A 24,036-nucleotide genomic window follows, 5' to 3' on the forward strand; every position below is an offset into this window, starting at 1 on the left:
GCCAGGGTGCAGTAGCGGCGGTGTGGGGCTGAGAGGTAGATGAGATGCAGGGTACTGACCGTACTGGGTTCGGGCCATTTCTTCCATGATACATTAAGTTACCAATACTGCAAAATAACCCTGAGGGCATTCCTCTTTATAAAAGGAGACCCAGTCCCCTTAATTCAGAGTTCTCCCATACTTCACAGAGGCAGCGTTGACATACACTTTGCCGTTGGTCCCCATTTCACGAAAAAAGCCAAAACCTCTGTCTAATTCTGTGTACACAAGCTTACTGCAAGTGCGACGACCAGCCATAGCACCCTCTCCTGGGCGGCGCAACTCTGCCCTAATTTCTTTTTCCCGTTGCTTCTTTTTTTCAATAATGCCTGCAATCTAGCAGACTGACCGGGGGATGGGAATGGGTCCTCCACTGTCTGGTGGAAATGGGAGGCACCCAATGATGCACTGCTGCTAGTTGTAGGCCTAACCTACTGAGCACGGTGGCCCGATGACAGACCCAGGGGACCTGGGTCACTATAGCGGGCCTGAGGTACAGGGTGGCCTTCTGGTGTGAGGGGTCGAGGTGAAGACCAACCCTCTGGGATGAAGGGCTGAGGTGTACTCACCCCCTCCAGTCGCTGTCGTCTGACCGCGCCTGTCTCGTGATCACTGAATTCCTCCGTGGTGGCTGCGCAGACTGGTTCCCAAGGATGTAATTCCAGCTCGGCCTTTACTTCTGGTGTGGGCTCCACCAAGGTGGCTGGTCTTTCCAGTCACCGATGATGTTGAAGAATAGGCTCCGGACAAAGTGGTTCTTGACTCCGCTGCTGTCCCGCCTCCTGAAGATGTTGAGGCTCTGTCTTCCGCCAATGTTCTGGCTCTGCACGACGTGGCTCAGGCTCCCGTGGACAATGTTCCGCTTCCGGCAGCCACTGGCAACTTTCCTCTGTAGGTATCGGGCACATTGCAGCATCATCTTCCTTCTGTCGTCTGGGTCAGGCCCGCTTTCTCCTGCCGCCATTTCCACTCTACACGGCTTATGCCCTTGCAGTGACGGGTACAAGAGTGGTGCATCTCTGCCGGCGCCGTGTCTCGCAATGACGCCACACAGCAGCACGCAGGACCTTCTTCTGGGCCCCACCCGTTCCAGGGTGGGAGTCACTTCCAGCCGCTCCACCAATTTCCTAGCAATCTTTCGTGGAGGGTGGGTTCTTTTTTCCTGGCGCATCCACCAGGGGTGGGCACCTTGATTAGGCCACCGACTTTGCCAGAGAGCTTCTCGTGCCATTTCTCCATCAGGATGCCCACAAAGGGTGGGATCAGGACTGTTGTCCTTTCCTTGTGCGCCATCTTTAGAGCCACCATCTTTGCCATCACAATGTCAGTCACATTTAAAGTTTTAGACAAGTCCAGTATATCAGTCACATCCAGCATTTCGGTAACATTTCACAATATCTTCATCTTCACTCTCTCTGGTCACATCAATATCATCTTCCACGGCATTACCACATTGCATGGTTGCAGGATCCTACAGTAAATTGTGAGGGAGGGCCAGGGTTTAGTCGTGGCTGAGACAAGTAGCTCTGGCGCGTCCTCGCCTCACATCACATGAACACAAAGTCCCCTCTGCAGCATACCTGCTGCTCCACCTTCTGCACCATCAAGGTCCCATCGGGCTGGCTGAGGTTCATCTGCTTCTGTGCTTGTACAATAAGAGAGAGAGTCTATTTCAAACTTAAAATGAAGAACTTTACTCTTTTCTTGCCGCAGTACATCCTTGTCAGTTACAACATCAGCATTAGGTTCCACACAGTCCATGTTCTCCACTCCCCCAACGCTTTCTCCTATGTCCTTCAGTACATTACTGGGTAGTGCTGCCTCTTGCGATAACACAGCATCCTCCCTGTACAAGCTCACTGCTCCTGGGAGTTCCCTCGTCCGTTTCGCCCTGGAACGGAGGGCGTCAGTTCATGCAATGATTTGTCACATGGCGAGTGACCTGTGTCCCTGTACTGGTCCAGGACCACTTCTCAAGTTCCTGCTCTCAACCGTGGTCACACTGCTGCTTCAGCTGCACTTCTGTCCTTAAGGAACTCCGAATGACTGGGCATTTCTTAACATCACGGAGCTATGCGCCCATCACGGGTAATAGGCCCCTACTGACTAACTACAGAAAGACACTTTCTTCTTAACACTCCTAGCTCCTCCTAAGTAACTATGTACACTAATGTGCCCCCATCTAGGGGTACTATGCTTTCCCAATCTCACGTATATACATCGCTATATATTAACAGAACATATACAGTGGGGAAAAAAGTAACCAGTGTCCAAGAGCCGTGTTGCTCAAAACGCGTATGGTCTCATTACACATCACCCCCTGTCATTGCTGTGCCATCTGAGATGTCTGTTTTGTCATTTTGAATTTTTTTAAGGATCATCCAATAAAAATTTACTAATTTTTAAATAAGCCCTGTGAGTGAGCTGGATCCACTTCTATCTTTCCCACTGATAATCTCCCTTGATCTGGGGCTCCACGTAAGATCTCACCCAGTGAGGTCAAAACGATCACAAGAACAGTGAGCAAAAATCCCAGAACCACACGGGTGGACCTACTGAATGACCTGCTTAGAGCTGGGACCATCGCAACAAAGGCTATCATCAGTAACACACTACACCTCCAGGGATTCAGATCCTGCGTTGCCAGACGTGTCCCCCTGCTTAAGCTAGTAAATGTCCGGGCCCATCTGAAGTTTGCTAGAGAACATTTGGATTATCCAGAAGAGTATTGGTAGAATGTCAAATGGTCTGATGAAACCAAAGTAGAACTGTTTGGTAGAAACATAACTCGTCATGTTTGGAGGAGACAGAATGCTGAGTTGCATCCAAAGAACACCGTACCTACTGTGAAGGATGGGGGTGGCAACATCATGCTTTGGGGCTGATTCTCTGCAAAGGGACCAGAACGACTGAGCTATGTACATGAAAGAATGAATGGGGCCATGTATCATGAAATTTTGAGGCAAACCTCCTTCCATCAGCAAGGGCATTGAAGATGAAACGTTGATGGGTCTTTCAGCATGATAATGATCCTAAGCACACCATGAGGGCAACGAAGCAGTGGCTTTGTAAGAAGCATATGAAGGTCCTGGAGTGGCCTAGCCAGCCTCCAGATCTCAACCCCATAGAAAACGTTTGGAAGGATTTGAAAATCCGTGTTCCCAGCGACAGGCCCAAAACACTGCTCTAGACAAGATCTGCATGGAGGAATGGGCCAACATACCACCAACAGTGTGTGCCAACCTTGCGAAGACTTACAAAAAATGTTTGTCATTGCCAACAAAGGATATATACTGTAACAAAATATTGAGATGAACTTTTGTTAATGACCAAATACTTATTTTCCACCGTAATTTGCAAAATAAATCTTGCCAAATCAGACAAGGTGATTTTCTGGATTTGTTTTCTCATTTTGACTCTCATAGTTGTGGTCCACCTATGATATCAATTACAGGCCTCTCTCATCTTTTTAAGAGGGAGAACTTGTACAATTGGTGGCTGACTAAATACTTTTTTCCCCACTGTACTTATACAGTATTCAGACATTAGTGAGGGGGGTAGGGGCATGTATCAGTCTCTGTACCCTCATTTAATTGGTGTGCAGGCCATTCTTTGCTTGGTCTTTTTTCTCTTACATTTCATGGTTCTCTCCATGCAAGGCTTTTGCACCCTCATATATAGAACCCATTGATTGTTTGGTGCACCCCACACCTTTTTATACAACATTCTGTACCCTCTTACATCCAAAGGGAAGGGGGGAGTCTGTGGCCCAATACATGAACACGCTGCAGGAGATTCACTCTGCAATCGCTAAGCGAGGTGACATAGGCGAAGGGCCTCCTGATATAATTCTGAGAGATCAGTTGGTGGCAGGCTTTAAAGATGCACTGCTTAAGCAAGCCTTGCGTGAGCGCCTGCAAGCTAATCCAGGCATGACTTTTTTAGAAGTGGAGGAGGAAGCGCACGAAAGGGAGCAGGAGCAGAGGACAGCAGCCTTGACAGGCATGGTCCAGAGCCATGGAGTACCCACCCCAAACGAGGAAGAGCCGGAGTGGACCTGCGAATTACAGCAGGGAATGCGGAAAATGAGGGCAGAAATTGAGAGCCTGAAGGAAGCCCTTGCTGCTACCTTGAAGTCTAATCCCACACCCCGGGGTAACTTACGACAAGAGATGAAAGAAGTTAGAGGAGAGATACGGAGCATAAAAAACTTCAGCAGCAGCCCCAAAATGTAATCTCATATCGTGGGGTGAAAAGTGATTACGTCCGCTTGTGGAGGATGGTGATCCTGATCCAATCACCTACCAGACAGAAGTGAGTGTTGGACGTGTGGAAAAATCGGACACCTGTCAAGAAATTGCCCTACAATAGACAGCCGATGGGGAAGATTTGCTCACCCTTCTGAAGGTCATGCCCACTGGAGAGAGTGCTACCCTTGAAAGAAATGGTTCGGTGAGATGAGGGGAACCTCACCCAGAGCAAGGCAGAGCCATGGCGCCGGACAGGAGAGAAGAGAGGGAGAAGATATTGACTGTCTACAATGAGTTGTCTTCGCTGCTCAGTCACGTGGAGGCGAATCAGGTGGAATGCCAAAATAGATCCAATGGTCCCGTCCGTGAGATTCAGCCTGAAGGAAAAGAAGGGACGCCTACCCGAGTAGTCTACCGAAGTATATCACGACCTTGCCTGTCACAAGGTCACGAAAGAGGTGATGAAGTGTCACTGAAATGCTCACTCTCACGGTGTTAGGCCTCTTTCACACTTCAGTTTTTTGCATCAGTTCAAATCCGCCAAAAAGTCATACTAGCGGATCCGTTGTCAACTGATGTGAACGGATGGCACAGGATCCGTTTTCAGACGGATCCTGAAAATGAGGAAATTTAAAGGAACCGCTGGCCGGGAAGAGGAGAGAGAGAGAGAGAATTGAGGATCCGTTTTTTTCAAAACCTGGCGGATTGTGACTGATTGTAAAAATCTGAAGTGTGAAAGAGGCCTAGGCGTCGGGTTCCTGCCACTGCACAGCAGGAATCCAGAGCCTTGCACTTTCATTCTTCTTCAGCCGCAGTGGAGCCTGCTCAGCAGATTCGTCGGTCCCGGCGCTCTGCCCAGGTCAACTCCGTGGGTTTGCTTGTTGCTGCCACCTCTGGCACAGCAATGACAATGCATGCTGCTCAGTAGCGAGATTCTCCAAGGACTAACTCCTCTTATCGGGCCACTGAGCATGCCCGTGGAGTGTTCTCCCATTGGAGATCGAGGGTCACGTGCTCAAGTCCTGCTCGTATTCGGATTGGCCCATCCGAGAAGCCAGGAAGGTCCCGGACGTCCGTGGCTATAAAAGGTTTGCATGGCCGCTCGCCCATGCGCTAGGATAGACTGTATTTACAGACTATGTGGAGTGAGTGATGCATGCACATATGAATGTCTCTGGTGAATGACTCATTAAGAAACCCCTACCCTTGGTACTCATGTGTTGTGCAGCCTAGCCTGCTAGCGCCCAGGCTTAGGCGTAGGTAGGTCTGAGGTTGTCAGGCATCAGGTCCCACCAGGGACTCGGCACGCCTCAGTGCACGTGCTCCATAGCCAGCGTCTATAGCGGCGCTCGCGGCAGCGACGCCGCACGTTCAGTGGGCCTAGAAGGACTCTAACCCCGTGTCCTTGGGGTAGAGTTTTGTGGCCGTACACTGTGAGCTAAACAGGCTTCGGCATCTACGTTCAGCAATGGTGCGGCTCTGTGCAGTAACAGAGTTCGCCCTGTTCACATTGGGTGACATAACCCACGTGTGACTGGTTTCACACCGCTTAATTCTTCCGCCATTACCTAGCAGCAGAGTACCACCACTGCACGGTGGACCCCGGGCTGCGAACGCACCTACTATTATTTTATAATTTGGTGCGTTCCGCTAGCCCTAACATTATCCTAGCGCCAGGGTCTGGCTAGTAATAGCGGATGAACAACGACTGCTGCAGTACATCCGGCAGCTGCAGGGCAGGTTGGTGACTCTCGAGCGTTCAGCCTCAGCTGCGGAGGTTACTGCGGTCGCTGTTCAGGCAGCCACAGAGGCTGTCTCCCGTGTGACCACAGCCATCCCTGCCCTGACTTTGTCCCGCCTCCCGTTGCCCGAGAAGTTCTCGAGTGATAGTGCTTCTTTTAGGGGTTTCGTAAGCCAGTGCTCTATACAGCTGGAGCTGCTGGCCGCACGATTCCCCTCTGAGCAGGTTAAAGTGGGATTTATTATTTCCCTCTTGTCGGGCAGGGCTTTGGAGTTGGCCACACCGCTGTGGGAGCGTGGTGATCATGTGGTGCACAGTGTCTCGCAGTTCTTGGACACTCTGAAGCAGGTCTTCCTGGGACCATGAGTCACCCATGACACCGCGCTCCGGCTGCTGGCATTGTCACAGAGCTCGTCCATGGTCAGCCACTTTGCCATCCAGTTCCGGACGCTGGCCTCAGAGTTAGAGTGGCCAGATAAGGTCCTCATTCCGGCATTCTGGAGAGGTTTGGCTGGCCATGTGAAGGACGCTCTGGCCACCAGGGAGATTCCTGCTACACTGGAGGAGCTTATCACTGTCTCCACCCGTATAGATCTTCGCTTCGCCGAGAGAAGGTTGGAGCGGGACCAGTGTAGGCAGAGGTTTAGGTTGGCACCTAGTTTTACTAAACCTCTGGAATCTTCCGATCGGGCGTCCGAGCGTCAGGGGGCTTCCCGTGAGGGATCCAGGCCCTGGTCCGCTCAAGCTCCTGTGAGCTGTCATGTTTGCCGGCAGTCCGGTCACCTTGCCAACCGGTGCCCACAGCAGCTGGGAGAACGCTCGAGCCTAGTGGCCATAGGAGGCGGCGCACTAGAATCAGCAACGTTTTCCTCCAAGCTGTCCTTTAAGGGGACACTTGAGTTTGATTCTTCCACTCTCGCGGTGGAGGTTTGCGTGGATTCCGGGGCAGAGGGCAATTATATGCCGCCAGCCTTCGCTCAACAGCACGCTATACCCCTGGTCATGATGTCTACACCAGTCACCGTCAGAGTGGTGAACGGCACCACTCTACCCTCACAGATAACCCACCAGACCGTCCCCTTGTTACTCTCAGTGGCTCCATCTCATCAGGAGACGATATCCCTCCTCGTCATACCCGAGGGTATTGACCAGGTACTTCTAGGGGTCCCCTGGCTGCGGTACCACTCCCCCCATATAGAGTGGTCCTCAGGGAGGATTATTGGGTGGAGTAAATCATGTGAGGGTAGATGTCTGAGGGAGTGCGTTCAGGTTGCCTCCACTGAGGTTCCCGCTGATCTCTCCTCGCTCCCCAAACACTATCCACAGTATGCGGACGTGTTCTCCAAAAAGGCGGCGGAGACCCTTCCACCGCATCGCCCCTATGACTGTCCTATTGACCTCTTGCCTGGTGCTGTGTCTCCCCGGGGTCGAGTCTATCCCCTATCTCTCCCGGAGACAGAGGCCATGTCTCAATACATCAGGGAGAGTCTGGCAAGGGGATTCATTAGGAAGTCAGTGTCACCAGCGGGGGCGGGATTCTTCTTCGTCCAGAAGAAGAGTGGGGAACTACGTCCTTGCATTGATTACAGGGGTCTTAACGCCATCACCGTTAAGAATAAGTATCCTCTGCCCCTGATATCAGAGCTGTTTGATAGGCTACGGGGAGCGAGGGTGTTTTCCAAACTTGATCTGCGGGGGGGCTTACAACCTGATTCGCATCCGTGATGGGGACGAATGGAAGACGGTATCTAACACCAGGGATGGGCACTATGAATACCTGGTGATGCCCTTCGGCCTCTGTAATGCCCCGGCCGTCTTCCTAGACTTTGTGAACGATATCTTCCTGGATATGCTTACCACCTCGGTTGTAGTCTATCTGGATGATATTCTCATCTACTCTCCAGATATTGACTCCCACCGGAGAGATGTTTGCAAAGTTATCGATCGCCTGCGGGCAAACTCCCTCTATGCCAAGTTGGAGAAGTGTGTGTTTGAGCAGGCGTCCTTGCCTTTCCTGGGCTATATCATCTCCGCCTGGGGATTGGCCATGGATCCTGCCAAGCTACAGGCAGTGATGGATAGGCAGGAACCTCATTGTCTCAAAGCGGTGCTGCGCTTTATGGGGTTCATAAATTATTATCGCCAATTCATCCCCCACTTCTCGACTTTGGTAGCATCCTTGGTAGCCCTCACCAAGAAGGGTGCAAATCCCAAGTTGTGGTCGGAACTGGTCTCCAAGGCCTTCTCCTCCATTTAGTCTCATTTCGCTAGCGCTCCCATTCTACATTGCCCCGATGTAGATAAGCCCTTCATTCTGGAAGTGGATGCCTCTTCCGTTGGTGCTGGAGCGGTCCTGTTTCAGAAGGACACGCAAGGTCGGAAGCACCCATGCTTCTTTTTCTCCAAGACCTTCACACCGGCGGAGAGGAATTATGCCATCGGGGACAGGGAGTTGCTAACGATGAAGTTGGCCTTCTCGGAGTGGAGACACCTCCTGGAGGGGGCTCGCAACCCTTTCCAGGTGTTCACCGACCACAAAAACTTGGTGTATTTGCAAACAGCCCAGCGGCTAAACTCTCGTCAGGCCAGATGGTCTTTGTTCTTTTTTTCCCAGTTCCACTTCACCCTCCATTTTCTCTTCGGGGAGAAGAACGTCTGGGCCGATGCTCTCTCCCGCTCCGTGGTGTCATCGGAGGAAGAGAAGGAGGAGCCTCGGCTGATCGTCCTATCCGAGAGCTTGAGGACTGTGGCTCCAGTTGCCCTTGAGTAAGTACCTCCGGGCAAGACATTTGTCCCTGCCCGTCTGTGACAGGAGGTCCTCTCTTGGGCTCATTCGTCCAGGGTGGGTGGACATTTCGGGACAAAACGGACCTCTGAGCTTTTGGCGAGGACGTACTGGTGGCCGCATATGGCCCGTGACGTCAGTGATTATATTCAGGCGTGCGTCTCTTGCGCCCAGAATAGGTCCGCTCTGCAGCGGCCCGTTGGGCTTCTTTTTCCTCTGCCGGTAGCGGACAGGCCCTGGGAGATGGTCAGTATGGACTTTGTGGTGGGGCTACCCAAGTCCAGTGGCAGCACGGTCAATTGGGTTGTCACCGACCATTTCTCTAAGATGGTGCACTTGGTACCTCTCTCCCGGTTACCTTCTGCGCGGGGCCTGGCAGTGTTGTTCATTAAGCACGTTTTCCGCCTGCATGGCATGCCGGACAAGATTGTCAGTGACCGGGGTCCTCGGTTTGCGTCCCGGTTTTGGAGAGAGCTTTGTTCCCTGCTCAGCATTGAGCTGAATCTCTCTTCGGCCTATCATCCCGAGACGAACGGGTTGGTAGAGAGAGTCAACCAGACCCTGATCACATATCGTCGACATTTTGTCTCGGCCAGGCAGGACGACTGGGCATCCTTGCTGCCATGGGCAGAGTTCGCTTTGAACAATGCTGTGGCCAACTCCACCGGTCAGACCCCATTCCTTCTAAATTACGGTCAGCATCCGCGCGTCCCTGTGCCCATGCCCGTGTCATCCACCGACTCCAGGGTGGCAGACTGGGCGGTGGAGGCATGCGACATTTGGGATCGCACCCAGGATGCTACCCGGGCTTCCAAGGAGAGAATGAGGACCACCGCTGACGCACACCGGCGCCCTGCTCTGACTTTTGCCCCTGGCGACTTGGTGTGGCTCTCCGCCCGAAACATCATGCTGCGGGTAGAGTCTGCTAAGTTCGCACGGCGCTACATTGGCCCCTTCAAGGTCCTCGAGCAGATCAGCTCTGTGGTCTACCGTCTGGCCCTTCCACCACACTTGGCTATCTCTGATACATTCCACGTGTCCTTCCTTAAGCCTGTTCACTTGTCCCGGTTCTCCGAGTCATCTGCCGGAACATCAGACTTGTCTTCGGATGAGTTTGAGGTCAATGGCATCGTGGGATGCAAGGTGATGCGGGGCAAAAAGTGTTATTTGGTGGATTGGAAGGGTCATGGTCCAGAGGCTCGGACCTGGGAGCCAGTGGAGAACATCCACGCTCCGCTCCTCATTGCGGCGTTTGAGCGTAGCGAGGCTCAGAGTGGAGGGGGCCCTGGGGGGGTAATGTTAGGCGTCGGGTTCCTACCATTGCACAGCAGGAATCCAGAGCCTTGCACCCAGCGGTCTCTCATTCTTCTTCAGCCGCAGTGGAGCCTGCTCAGCAGATTCGTTGGTCTCGGAGCTCTGCCCTGGTCAACTCCGTGGGTTTGCTTGCTGCTGCCAACTCTGGCACAGCTATGACAATGCATGCTGCTCAACAGCAAGATTCTCCAGGGACTAAGTCCTCATGTCGGGCCACTGAGCATGCCCGTGGAGTGATCTCCCATTGGAGATCAAGGGTCACGTGCTCAGGTCCTGCTCGTATTCGGATTGGCCCATCCGAGAAGCCAGGAAGGTCCCGGACGTCCGTGGCTATAAAAGGTTCGCATGGCCACTCGCCCATGCGCTAGGATAGACTGTATTTACAGACTATGTGGAGTGAGTGATGTACGCACGTATGAATGTCTCTGGTGAATGACTCATTAAGGAACCCCTACCCTTGGTACGCATGTGTTGTGCAGCCTAGCCTGCTAGCACCCAGGCTTAGGCGTAGGTAGGTCTGAGGTTGAGTCAGGCATCAGGCCCCCCAGGGACTTGGCACGCCTCAGTGCACATGCTCCATAGCCAGCGTCTATAGCGGCGCTCGCGGCAGCGACGCCGCACGTTCAGTGGGCCTAGAAGGACTCTAACCCCGTGTCCTTGGGGTAGAGTTTTGTGGCCGTACACTGTGCGCTCTTTTGGCCGGGTTCTGTGAGCTAAACAGGCTCTGGCATCTACGTTCAGCAGTGGTGCTGCTCTGTGCAGTAACAGAGTTCGCCCTGTTCACACTGGGTGATGTAACCCACGTGTGACTGGTTTCACACCGCTTAATTCTTCTGCCATTACTTAGCAGCTGTGTACCACCTCTGCACGGTGGACCCCGGGCTGCGAACGCACCTACTATTATTTTATAATTTTGGTGCGTTCTGCCAGCCCTAATACACGGTTCCCGATGGTGATGAGGAAGAACCACTTGCCTCTTTCTCTGAAATGGATAGTGTGCCACCTGCTAGTCCAAGGGAAGTACCTAGGCCTGAAATTTCAGACATAGCTGCTCCATTGAACCCAGACATACTCCCATCCTCTACGACCCAACCTGACTCTACCACTCAATCTGAAGTTCTGAGTACTTCTAACAAGCAAAGTTCTCAGTGTGACCATGCTGGTGTTTCACCCCTGCGGTATGCACAGAACAATTTTTTTTGGCAGAATGTGGTGCAAGAGAGGCAGAAATGGATGTGAAAATTGTGGGCATTTGACCCACCTCTGACGAACATAAAGGAGCACGAAGAGGTCTCGCCCGTGGAATGGTGAGCTAAAGCAGAGGAGAGTGTAAGGAGGAGGAGGACCGCACTTCGGGTACCTGCTTGCTGGGGCTGGAACTGTCGAGGCTGGATCCCCTGTTGCCTGGGGGAACCAATAGTGAGCCGGATGAACCTCCTGACCTAGGGAGCGGGGGATATAAAGGAGAAAGCGCGCGCGCAGCAGCTAGCAGCTTGGTGCTAACCAGGGGCAGCGCGCAGTCAGGTGAGCGGTGCACCCCGTTCCCTGTACAGAGTACTGGCACCATGACAGGCCACACTGAGAGGGTCCCCCGCTGTCTGCAGAGGGACCGCTGCACTGAGGAGAGCCGTGCGCTCAGCAGCAGCCAGAGAGAGGAGTGCCCCGTCCTGCGAGAACCGTCATTGTGCAGACCAGCGGCCATTAATTTTCCCGTCAACAACAGCGGGGACCAGAGAGAGATGGACGTGCAGTGTGTGCCCGGTGACTACCAGAAAGCAAGGTGCCACACACTCTGTACTGTTACTACAAGACCCCATCGGATCAACCCCTTGCCAGCCATTGGCGTCATCGTCTGCTCCATAATTGCCATGGCCTGGAAGACGACTGACAGGCTAAGTTGATCTAACACGAACTGCCACTATTTTTTCCCCTGTTTTGCATTGACACTGCACATATTTTTTGCATCTGAACTGTTTTTGTCCTCCCTATAACTGTTTACCTCCCTGCCTGGTGTATCCCTCTGTTAAGCAAACTGTTAACCCTTGCTCTGCATCCCGAAACCTGCTTACGTGTGTGTGTCTGAATACTTTTGCAAGCCATTGTGGGTGCTAACTCTGATAGCTGGGGCTTTTACCATTGGATCCTTGAACCCGAAATGTGCAAAATTAACAGTATAGTATGACTCCATTCTCAAAGCGTTATTTTCACCATTGGAAGTTATCATCTGTCCACAGTCGCAAAACTTAGAATCAGACTTTGAAATGCCCCACTGGAAAACAGCACTGGCTACATGTGTGTTCCACTGCTGTGTTTAATTCTTTATGGGACTGATGGAAAAAACTGAGTGTTTTACTCTGATATCTCCAGTAGTCCTATAAGTCATAAGTGGAATTTCATTCCCATGGGGCATTTCATAGTCCCGTTCTTGGCATTGTTGACGATCCCAGCAGTCAGGGCCCCTATTAATAAGAAAGTAATCATCAATCATGTGGGTGAGCGATAACTTTTAATGTTGGAAATGATCCTGTAAGAATGAAGTTCTACTGTACTGTTAGGTTAACACATGGTAGTATTGGGGCTAGATGTAAAAAGGTCAATGATAAGGTATATGTTTGGATGACAGATGAAAGGATGAAGTAGTGAGAAATAGAGAGATTGTCCACAGTGATTGACAGGCACAAAGCAAATAATTTGCAGGTCTGTACTAGTAAAAGAAGTACAAAAGGAAAAGATTTTGTTAGGTCTGCTGATAATATCAGGGAGACCTTCAGGGCTCGCACAGCCCACTCATGGTGCAGCTCCTGTTTCCTCTCTCTATCATATTCATTCAGCTTTCTGCTAATCTCCTTTTCTCTCAGAACAGGATATGTACCACAGCACAAGCCGCAGAACTCTAGTCTATTGTGAGTTCATATTCCATGTTAGAGAATGTGCAGATCCAATCTCAGCCTGAGCCTCAGGGTAACAGAGTCCTGAGAACGGGGCTAGACACCTTTTTTGTTTCCTAAGGGCTAAAATTAAATACAAAACATTATACTCGCACTACTGGATCATTATAGTTAACCCGTAACTGTGTAATTTTATTTTCCAGGTTTCATTCTCAGCTTGGGCATCACTTTGTAACATCTACTGTATGTGTATGGACATTCCCATGTTTTCAATTATACCTTTGTTACCCGTTCCTATAAATTGGTAATAATGTCAAGACTAAGGACCTCTCTGTAGCATTATATGAAAAACCACAGACTCGGAGGAAATCATCGCTCTCCATTAGTGACTTGTCTTGCTGAATCCTATTTCTTGGCCTATAAAAGATTTTAAACCTCAAAAAGGAAAAATAGAAAACATGTGGATGGCATCTCATGTAATACATTCAATGCTACAATAGTAAAGGATGTTGGACAATCCCAACAATGGGAGGCTCACCTTCTGGTATATGAATTTTTAACCTATAGCTCACTTCTGGGTAAACTGAGGTCAACATCTCAGCCTGGATGTAAAGTCAGCCAGAAGCTGTCAACCTGAAAAAGCTACCTTGAACAGAATTGGCTTAAGTTCCAGAGGAACTCGGCCTTCACCTTTTAATCCCTAGAGGAATATGGATTTACTGTGTGGTCCACTGGGTTAATGGATTGCAAAGAGGCAGCTGGTTAGAGTAGCAAGCCTGAGGCAAGGATGGTCAAAATACTTGGGTCTATAAAAGAAAAGTTAAATCAGGTACAGAATGTAATGTTGGTGGATTGTGGACTCACTGCGCCTCGCGTTGCGCTTACTCTGGAGGGGCATAACTAAACAGCTGTCTGATTTTCATTGGACCCTCTGATAGTGAGGTCAGGCGTAAGTGGCAGGTAGTACTCCAGGGCAGTGTCTGGAACAGTGGCAGCTGACCCCAAGGGTCAGGGAGGCTGGTTCGGAGAGAGTGTTCCAGGCAGAGCAGGATGGTCACTGGTACGGGTCCAGACTGTGTAGCTTCTGGACAGCAGACTGGACAACCACTGGTACTGGTACAGACTGTGCGGCTTCGAGATAGCAGACAGGACAACCACTGGTGCTGGTACAGACTGTGCGGCTTCTGGATAGAAGACAGGTCAGGTATGGAAGAAGGTTACAGGGTACACAAAAAAGAACAGGATCAGACAAAGTGGTGAAGGGGACCTAACAACAGGAAGGCAGAGGCAAGTAACTGACAAACACTAATATTTCTCAGGCACCTCCCAACAGGTGGATGTGCCTGAAGTAGTAATTGTCTTCCAGCTATTGGCTGGGGACACTTCAGGAAATTGCGCTAGCGTACGTGTGCCCTAAATGCGCTGCTTGATGTGCGCAGATCCTGGAATGGTGAAGCCAGAGCAGGAGGCACGGATGAGCAGCCTGGGCGGCAAGTCGGTGTCCTTGATCGGGAAGAGGAGTGGAAGCATGCAAGAACGCCGGCAATGCACAGAAACATGAAGCAAAACTGGAGTCTGTGAAATAATCAAAATGAAATACCAGGTAATAAGTTAAAGCAAAGTCAGACAGGCCAAGGTCAAGATCAGATGGGATCACTGGTTCAGACTTAGGCTGCAAAGTTGCAAACTAGGTCAAGATCAGGGAGCACACATCAAAAATATGCACCAGAGTTCAGGGAATGACACAGGCATAATACGTGGCAACTCCCAGTAGGATGTTTGGAGTTTAAGTAGGGTGTTGTGCTTCCCTTTCAACCCACATTAATTCCTGGCTTAAAAGCATCTGTACTGCCCAAAGATAATATCCATGATGTCTCTTCCATCATCAGCAATGCGTAAGTGATTGCTGGTGCAGGTCTACGCAGAGATGTGACACTGTTGTCTTGGTTTACATAATCCTGGGATTGTTCACCAGTGGAAGACAGGTATTTAGAAAAACTGCTCTGATGATTGGGTATTGGCACTCCAAAACACGTAACCATTAAATGTATTTTACTGAATAATAAAACGTTCAAAAAGAAAGAGAAGTCTCGCCTGACATCTCCATTATGAAAAGGTTGACAGCGCCCTTGAGGTGTTTTTTTCTAAATACTTACCTTAAACCTAAAAGTAAAAAATAAACACTTTCACCATATCTCCACAAATAACACATTCCTGTTTCCCTGAAAAATCAAACCAAAGCTTTCTCTAATGCTACAAGTAACTGCAGCCTAATTTTTATTACTTTGCTCTACTATTATGGCCCCGTCACACATAGTGGACTCACCAGCCATCCCGACAACGATATGACCTTGTCAGGATCGCTGGTGTGTCGCTACATGATCGCTGGTGAGCTGCCAAACAGGCAGCTTCACCAGCGATCAGGACAGCGACACGCAGGTAACAAGCGGCGCTTAGAAACCCGATGTTTTCCTTGGTTTCCAGCTCGCTGATTGCTGGTCTCCCGCCTGCCACACGCAGCGATGCATTCTGGCCAGCAGGAGACCAACAATCAAAAAAATGTCCAGGCCATTCGAGCACGATCAGAGATACCCGGCAGGGGGGCCGGTCGCTGATAAATAATTAGCCTAGACCCCAGGGTGCCACGCAGTCTGCCAGGCAGTATTCTACAGTGACTTGACTGTGCTGCCTCAGCGGAGGCTGCGCAGTGTCTCTCACCCAGTCTGTGCCCCCTCTCTTCACTTCTGCTTACCAGGTCCCATATACCAGTAATGGCATTAATGCCCTGAAGGCGGCCCTGATTGTAGTAATAAAAAAATTGGTTGCAAAGTGCATAGACCTTTTTGACTTGTATAACAAATATGTCAATCTAATTCTGCAGATTATGACATCTGCAAAAAATCTTAATATTCTAAAAGAAAAATAAAGCTAAAATAAAGGACAAAAAATGTACAAAGGCTCTTGGGAGCATTTCTCTATTTTTTTTCTATAAAAATGTAGATATGAGCATTCTATTTTTTTTCAAATAAAATAGTCAGCTCCCAAAATAAACTCTTTTAATCCTTTATTTAAAGTAATCCCACCTTTGACATGAAATGCGTAGCTGGAGCTTACTTAGGAAGGTTACTAAGATCCAGGGCAGAAACACTTCACGACATTCAATATGAAACAGATTTTCATATAGCCACTTGCAAAAATAAGCATTTTGGGGATTTTAAATAACATAGGATTTCTCCACTGTTTTACTTTCCTCTAATTAGGTTATTAATTTGGTGTGTGGATGTTAGCAGTTCAAGGGAAGGAAATGAAGGGAAATTTTCTGGACTTGTGCTAGTGTTTTCTGTCATCGAGCCACGTCTCTCACATTTTGCTAAAAAATATTGGATTTATTGGTGAGCCGTCAGAATGTACAAAATATCACATGCACAAAGTGATTTATCATTGTGCGCATACTGTTATTATACTCTAGGGATACAGGCCAATAGCTACATTATTGAGGAAACTCTGCAATAAACTGGTATAAAGAGAAACCAATGTGAATCATCATTAAGGAGGGCTAATTCCTCATGGATCTGAGAAGCATTTGTGTGCAAGTCAGGGGGACATTCAGTAAATAAAATATATAGTTTTTGTAGTCGGTAGATTTTCTATTCAGAAAACAGAGCAAACAAAATTAAAGGTAAACAGTAATAATATAATTAATGGTAATATAATATATAATATAATTGTCTCTTGTGTACATTGTCTCTTCAGAGAGGAAGAGGACTTGAACTCTAGGGCCACCTTTTGGTAGTAGTAATCCTAAAAGTCGACCCCTTAACCTCTTCGCGACCGCCCACAGTAGATAAACGTTGGCGCTTGCTGGGCTTTGTGCAGCGCCGACGTTTATCTACTGTCGGCGGTTTTGTGCCCCCCGGGACCCCCTCATACCTTATAACGCGGGGATCCCGGTGCACAATGCATGCTGGGACCCCCGACGTCATCGAGACCTGATTGGTTCAGGTCCTGATGACGTCGCGTCACAGCAGCCAATGAGAGAGCTCGCTGGGAAAGCTGCTTGTTTCCCGGCGATCTCCCTCATTATAACGCGACTTCTCCTCTGAGCTCATGCTGACAGATGAGCAGAGGTGAAGCAGCGTTACTTTGTGACTAGATCGCTGCCTGGCACAGCTGATCGCTGCCTGGCACAGCTGTGTCAGGCAGCGATCTTGTCACACAGTAACGCTGCTTCACCTCTGCTCATCTGTCAGTGTGAGATCAGAGGAGAAGTGGCGTTACTATGTGCCGGGCAGCGATCTTGTCACATAGTAACGCTGCTTCTCCTCTGTTCATCTGCCAGTGTGAGATCAGAGGAGAAGTGGCGTTACTATGAGTCAAAAATACAAAAAATAAAAAACACAAAAATAAAAAAAAAAGTAAAGAAAAAAAAAAGCAGGTAGGCAGGCTAGGGTTAGGGCTAGAGTTAGGGGTGTGTTGGGGTTAGGGTTGGAATTCGAATTGGGGGTTTCCACTGTTTAGGTACATCAGGGGCTCTGTAAATGCAATATGACGCCCGCAGACCATTCCATCAAAGTCTGCATTCCAGAACATCACTACTTCTCTTCCGAGCCCCACCGTGTGCCCAAACAGTGGTCCCCCCACATGTGGGGTACCAGCGTACTCAGGACAAATAGGACAACCATTCTTAGGGTCCAATTTCTCCTGTTACCCTTGTGAAAATAAAATTTGGGAGCTAAAAGATCATTTTTGTGGAAAAAAAATGATTTTTTTATTTTCACGGCTCTACATTATAAACTTTAGTGAAACACTTGGGGGTTCAAAGTGCTCACCACACATCTAGATAAGTTCCTTGGGGGGGTCTAGTTTCCAAAAAGGGGTCACTTGTGGAGGATTTCCACTGTTTAGGCACATCAGGGGCTCTGTAAATGCAATATGACGCCCGCAGACCATTTCATCAAAGTCTGCATTCCAGAACGTCACTACTTCCCTTCCGAGCCCCACCGTGTGCCCAAACAGTGGTCCCCCCCCACATGTGGGGTATCAGCGTACTCAGGACAAATTGGACACCAACTCTTAGGGTCCAATTTCTCCTGTTACCCTTGTGAAAATAAAAATTGGGAGCTAAAAGATCATTTTTGTGGAAAAAAAATGATTTTTTTATTTTCACAGCTCTACATTATAAACTTTAGTGAAACACTTGGGGGGTTCAAAGTGCTCACCACACATCTAGATAAGTTCCTTGGGGGGGTCTAGTTTCCAAAAAGGGGTCACTTGTGGAGGATTTCCACTGTTTAGGCACATCAGGGGCTCTGCAAACGCGACATGACACCCGCAGACCATTCCATCAAAGTCTGCATTCCAAAACGTCACTACTTCTCTTCGGAGCCCCCCCGTGTGCCCAAACAGTAGTTTTCTTCCACATATGGGGTACCAGTGTACTCAGGACAAATTGGACAACAACTTTTGGGGTCCAATTTCTCCTGTTACCCTTGTGAAAATAAAAAATTGGGGGCTAAAAGATCATGTTTGTGGAACAAAAATGATTTTTTATTTTCATGGCTCTACGTTATAAACTTCTGTGAAGCACTTGGGGGTTCAAAGTGCTCACGACACATCTAGATAAGTTCTTTAAGGGGTCTAGTTTCCAAAATGGGGTCACTTGTGGGGGTTTCCACTGTTTAGGCACATTAGGGGCTCTCCAAATGCGACACTCCTTCCTTTCTGAGCTCTGCCGTGTGCTCAAACAGTGGTTTAGCCCCACATACGGGGTATCGGCGTATTTGGGAGAAATTGCACAAAAAGTTTTGTGGTTCATTTTCTGTTTTTACACTTGTGAAAATAAAAAAAATGGTTCTGAAGTAAAATGTTTGTGAAAAAAAGTTAAATGTTTATTTTTTCCTTCCACATTCCATTCATTCATGTGAAGCACCTGAAGGGTTAATAAACTTCTTGAATGTGGTTTTGAGTACATTGAGAGGTGCAGTTTTTAGAATGGTGTCACTTTTGGGTATTTTCTGTTATATTGACCCCCCAAACTCACTTCAAATGTGAGGTGGTCCCTAAAAAAAAATGGTGTTGTAAATTTTGTTGTAAAAATGAGAAATCGCTGGTCAACTTTTAACCCTTATAACTTCCTAAAAAAAAAAAAATTATGTTTCCAAAATTGTGCAGATGTAAAGTAGACATGTGGGAAATGTTATTTATTAACTATTTTGTGCGATATCACTCTCTGATTTAAGGGCATAAAAATTAAAAGTTTGAAAATTGCTAAATTTTCAAAATTTTTGCCATATTTCGATTTTTTTTTTTTTTAACATATAAGCGCAGTTCATATCTAAGAAATTTTACCACTATCCTGAAGTACAATATGTCATGAGAAAAAAATGTCAGAATCAGCAGGATCCGTTGAAGCGTTCTAGAGTTATGGCCTCATAAAGTGACACTGGTCAGAATTGAAAAAATTGGCCTGGTCACGAAGGCAAAAACAGGCTCAGGCGCGAAAGGGTTAACTAACCTTGCCACATGACCTTGCCACAGGATAAAAGCCAAACCAGAATCTCAATTTGCAGACCCATGTTTCGGGGTGTTGCCCTTCCTCAATGCAAAGCATGAGATATGATTTGGTTGTATGAGAGGCCTCTGACTAGAGTCTTAGTGGTAAAAACTCTCTTTGTGGAGAAAGACATGCCTGACATGCCAGTGTAAGGAGACTTATTGACCATGCAATGCTCCTCGAGGAAACTAATTTCCCAGAAGAAAATTGAACGGCCTATACGTCTCCTTACCTTGGCATGTAAGGTATTCTCCAGAAGGAGAATCGTTACCTCTTAGACAACGGTCTTTTGAAAGCAGAGGAACCATTATTTGTTATAGATATTACTGTAAAGCAAATCTCATTAACTGGACTTGCTATAATGTATATCTGACGATTCAACCCCTTAGGGCTGTCTGTGCAGTGATTAACCGCTCAGTTGTCCAGTCTGTTGCAGGGGAGTGCTGTGCTGTCTGTGCAGTGATTGACAGCTTAGTTATCCAGCCTGTTGCAGGGGTGTGCAGAGTTGTCTGTGCATTGATTGACAGCTCAGTTGTCCAGTCTGGTCCAGGGGCATGCTGAGCAGTCTGTGCAGTGATTGACAGCTTAGTTGTCCAGTCTGGTGCAGGGGTGTGCTGAGCTGTCTGTGCAGTGATTGACAGCTTAGTTGTCAAGTCTGGTGCAAGGGTGTGCTGAGCTGTCTGTGCAGTGATTGACAGCTTAGTTGTCAAGTCTGGTGCAAGGGTGTGCTGAGCTGTCTGTGCAGTGATTGACAGCTCAGTTGTCCAGTCTGGTGCAGGGATGTGCTGAGCTGTCTGTGTTTTGATTGACAGCTCGGCCATCTAATCTGAGACCGGGAGTTGCTGAGCTCTCGTCATCAGATGCTCTGAGTTTCCATAATTGCTCAGCTATTTAAGCTGGCAGTCCAAGATAGCCGAGGCTTCAGCTAAGTGTGGCTTGTTACTCTCTGCCTTGTATTTTGCTCATTGATCTATCTCTGCCTGACCTTGGACCTCGTTCTGACCATTCATCTGTTTAATCCCTATGCTCTGATTTGCTATTCTTCTAGTATTTTACCTTGGACCATGACCTGACTACGCTTTTGTCTCTTCCCTGTGTTTACGACGTACCCTTCTGGCTTTTGACCTAGGACTCCTCGACTATCCCGACTCACGGCTTGTCCTACCACTCTTGTTAAGTCTATAGTACTGATGAAGATGGCCAAGTGCAGTGATCAGCTATCTTCATATCTTTAGAGTCATTGTATTTGAATGGGGTGGCAGGAAACTTACACCACTTCACTCAACAACTTATGAGTGAGGTCTTGGGGCCAGAGGAGAATGAGCAAACAAGTTCTCCATTTTGTTTAGTCAAAGTTAGTCCTAAAGGCCCCGTCACACTAAGCGACTTACCAGCGATCCCGACACCGATATCAAGGTGTCAGGATCACTAGTAAGTCGCTATGTGATCGCTGGTGAGCTGTCACACAGACAGCTTCACCAGCGATCAGCACAGCGATGCCGAGCGCCCGGCATCGATGGCCATCCCTGTAAAAAATAGAATCAAAATAAAAAATATCGTTATTCTCACCTTCCGACGTCCCGTTCAGCCATCCTGCCTCTCTCCACGCTCCGGTCCCAGTGATCTTTTGCGAGAATGACCGCGAGATGTCACGGTCTCGAGGGATAACAAAGTCTCGCGGTCATTCGTGCAAAGGATCACTTGGACCGGAGCGTGGAGAGAGGCAGGATGGCTGAACGGGACGTCGGAAGGTGAGAATAACGATATTTTTTATTTTGATTCTATTTTTTACAGGGATGGCCATCGATGCCGGGCGCTCGGCATCGCTGTGCTGATCGCTGGTGAAGCTGTATAACTATATTTTTATATTATTTTTTACACTTGATCGCTGGTCTCCCGCCTGTCACACACAGCGATGCGTGCTGGCCAGCGGGAGACCAGCGACCAAAGAAATGTCCAGAGGTTTCTTCCAGCGATCAGCGATACCGGCAGGGGGGCCGCTCGCTGATCGCTGTCACACACAGTGATCTCGCTGGTGAGATCGCTGTTACGTCACAAAAGTTGTGACTCAGCAGCGATCTCGCTACCGAGATCGCTTAGTGTGACGGGGCCTTTACACTGATTTACCATTTATTAGCTATTCTCTGGCTAAGTGAAGACTTACTTAGACTGGAATATATGTTTAAAGTGAACCTTTCAGCTGTTTTGGCCGCTATAATATGCAGCAACTGCCTTTCAGGGCTTATCTACAGCATTCTATAATGCTGTAGATAAGCCCCTGATCCGACCTGCAAGATAAGAAAAATAAGTTTTATTATACTCACCCTGGGGGTGGTCCGGTGCGGTCCAGTCCGATGGGTGTCACAGGTCTAGGTCCAGCGCCTCCCATCTTCTTGCGATGCCGCCCTCCTGCTTGCTTCATGCCTCCCTGGTATTGCGCTCCTGTGCAGGCGTACTTCTCTGCCCTGTCTGAGAATGGACCGCAATAAATGGACTGGCTACGGGAGTCCCAACATCAACGAGACAGCTTCATGTAAATTCTATGAGGCTGTCACGCTTAGGTCAGGAAACCTGTGGCCAGTTCATGTTGGGACCGAATTGCACGGATCTCTGCATGAGCCCTTACTGAAAACCATATCATTAAGACAGCCGATGATCGTTATGGTCGAAAAAAGGCATTTTGGCTGACTTATCCTATGTGTAATGGAGGCCTTTAGTAACCATTCTGATGATACTCTCTAATAAGGTAAAAGGAGAATCATCATGTCTAAGCAAAGTCAGTAAACAGCACATAAACACACAAATGTGTAGCCTTTTCGAAGAAATATATCCCTCTGCATTTTTGCCAGCAAAACACTGAAGGGGCATCATTCATTTTGGAAGTGGCATTTGCCTCAGGTACGATCAGGAGGAGAACATATGTAGTGCAGCCATAATAATATACTTTTAGACTGTAGTGATAACAGATGGTAAGATCATTCCACTCGCAAGCAAGCGCTTTTACATCATTACTCATTGTAATGTACGGGATTTAAAGTGAAACCTTTTGCATGACCTGGGCAAAATATCTCTAGCTTTGCATTAACAGCACTAATGCAAATAGGATTTTCACTGCCCATTACCAACTGAAATACTTTCCTACTGTTTAACAGCTGTTTCATTTAGGCCTCTTTCACACATCAGGTTTTCTGCTTCAGGCGCGATCCGGCGCTTTTGACTAAAACCGGATCCGTCGAAATGCAATGCCGGATCCGGTTTCCCCCCCATTGACTTGCATTAGAGCCGGATCGAGCCGGATGGCCATGCGTTTCATCCGATTTTCGCCGGATCCGGCAATGTGACGCAATCCGGCATCTGGAAAAAACGGTTACTGTAACGTTTTTTGTATCCGTCGAAAAAGCCGGACACGCCGGATCCGGCGTGTCCGGCTTTTTCATACAATGAAAGCCTATGAGCGCCGCAATGCGCCGGATCCGGCGACAGCCGGATCCGGCGGCCGGATCCGGTTTTTTTGGTCTGAGCATGCTCAGTAGCTCTGCCCACAGGACATATATAAAAGCAAGACAATGGGACCCTCAGCCACACCCAACATGCCACCCAAGCCAAGAACCAGGAGCAGGAGAAGGCAGCAGACATCTGCAGCAGCAGCACCATCAGCACCACCCCAAATGGAGCAGCATGCTGAACAACGGGAGGGGAGTCCAGCAGCAGATGAGAGACGGTAATTATCAAATCCCCCATTCCTCCAAACTAGGGCTATGGAATATCAAGATATTCATTGGCCCTTTGTTTCTCTTTATTCAACAGCCGCCCAATAGATGCAGCAGCAGCAATGGCAGCAGCAGAAACACCACCCACAGCCATGGAGTCTGGCCATGAGGAAGACAGCACATCTTCTGGGAGCCCTCCCTCGCATCGTCAGCGTTTGACGGTAAGTTTTTATTTCCAAAATCCATCATCTCTGTAATATATGTGTATTCATTGCCTTTTATTTCAAAACAGGAATCACAAGATGAAGAGGAGCTCCCAGAAGAAGGAAGGGGTGGACAGACACTTGGAGTGGGCTCACAATTGGTAAGTTTTTTGCATCAAACGCAGAAACACAACATCACACTACACACAACACATAGAAAACAATGTTCTGCAGACCACACACAGCAAACAAATGCCTACATCCAAAGACATAACATTTTTTGTTTTCTTCTCTAGTCTTCCCAATCTGGTGCTTGGCCAAGAGGTCCTCGCAGTGCCTCCCAGGGTCGTCGGCGACAGCAACGCGGCGGTCACCAGCGTGTAAGTATAAATATTTTTGCTTTGTTTTTTTTGCACTTTTTATTTCATTTGTTTTGTGGAGGCTAATTATGTTATTTTTGTCTTTTTCTTTAACAGCCTTCACAGCGTGCTCCCGACTCTGACGGTGAGGATGGAGGGATTGATGTCGACCGCCTCATCGATCTCGTCAGAGA

The 24,036-nt window shown here is 48.6% G+C and overlaps 1 long non-coding RNA gene across 1 annotated transcript in view; it reads left to right on the forward strand.

The window, feature by feature from the left end:
- LOC141084824 (uncharacterized) overlaps positions 1 to 24,036 on the forward strand; it is a 209,271-nt gene that overhangs the window by 67,309 nt on the left and 117,926 nt on the right. The window lies entirely within an intron of this gene.

Source organism: Dendrobates tinctorius, unplaced genomic scaffold (genome assembly GCF_039654945.1).
Source record: "Dendrobates tinctorius isolate UK_male_01 unplaced genomic scaffold, ASM3965494v1 ptg000006l, whole genome shotgun sequence".
NCBI classification, from domain to species: Eukaryota; Metazoa; Chordata; class Amphibia; order Anura; family Dendrobatidae; genus Dendrobates; species Dendrobates tinctorius.